Source organism: Hemiscyllium ocellatum, unplaced genomic scaffold (assembly GCF_020745735.1).
Source record: "Hemiscyllium ocellatum isolate sHemOce1 unplaced genomic scaffold, sHemOce1.pat.X.cur. scaffold_941_pat_ctg1, whole genome shotgun sequence".
Classification (NCBI taxonomy): domain Eukaryota; kingdom Metazoa; phylum Chordata; class Chondrichthyes; order Orectolobiformes; family Hemiscylliidae; genus Hemiscyllium; species Hemiscyllium ocellatum.
Window position 1 is genome coordinate 15,305 of NW_026869320.1, and position 910 is coordinate 16,214.

The 910-nt window shown below is 46.7% G+C and overlaps 1 non-coding gene across 1 annotated transcript; it reads right to left on the reverse strand.

The window, feature by feature from the left end:
• Positions 1-325: 325 nt before the first annotated feature.
• Positions 326-510, reverse strand: LOC132814819 (U2 spliceosomal RNA). The gene has a single exon (XR_009644508.1). It is a non-coding gene; the product is annotated as a U2 spliceosomal RNA (small nuclear RNA).
• Positions 511-910: the final 400 nt, after the last annotated feature.

Sequence of the window (910 nt, forward strand, 5' to 3'; positions counted from 1 at the left end):
TCTTCTCCATTTGTTTTCTGAAATGCCATTTGACATTAGGTGGAGCTGGTGGGCAACTTTGTTAAACTTCTGATGTTCGGAGTTGGGAGTTGGTGGGAAGGGGCGGCCTGCACCAGGGATGATGTGATAACATTGAGAGTAAGTGCTGAACATGCAGAAAGTGACAGGTGAATAGCAACCGAGAACAAATTGATTTGCACAAATGCGAGTCTGACTTGACCAAAAGGTTCTCAGTGTGCTTTCTTACACACCGACTCGGGAGACGAGAAATAAAGCGAACACACAAAAAGGTGAACTAATAAAGCTGCTTTTCTGATTGTTTTATGAGGGGTGCACGATTCTCAGAAACACTGCAATAACAGGACGATGTGCGAAGTTGGTTGAGCAAGCTCCTAATCCAACTTCTTCCTGCAAAATTCAGAATAATATTTAGTCCCTAATTCAGGGATGGATCACATATTAAAGCTGACAAGAACAGACATGATCTCAGCCAAAAGATCGAGAAGTCAGACAGCATCCAAGCAGCAGGAAAATCGACTTTTCGGGCAAAAATCCCTGTATCAGGAATGACGCTGGGAGCCTCGTGGGTGAGGAGATAAATACGAGGAGGTAGGGGTAGGTTGAAGGTAGCTGAACTGCAATAAATGGGTCGAGGTGGTGGTAAAGGTGATAGGTCAGAGCGAAGAGTGGAGCAGATAGGTGGGAAGGAAGATTGACAGATGGGGCAGTTCATGAAGATGGTGTTGAGCTGGGAGGTTGGAACTTGGATAAAGTGGGGGGCAGGAGAAGTGAGGAAGCTGGTGAAATCCACATTGATGCCATGGGATTGAAATGTCCCAAGACGGTAGATGAGGCGTTTTTCCTTCAGGTGTCGGATGGTGAGGGAGTGGCGATAGAGGAGCCCAGGACC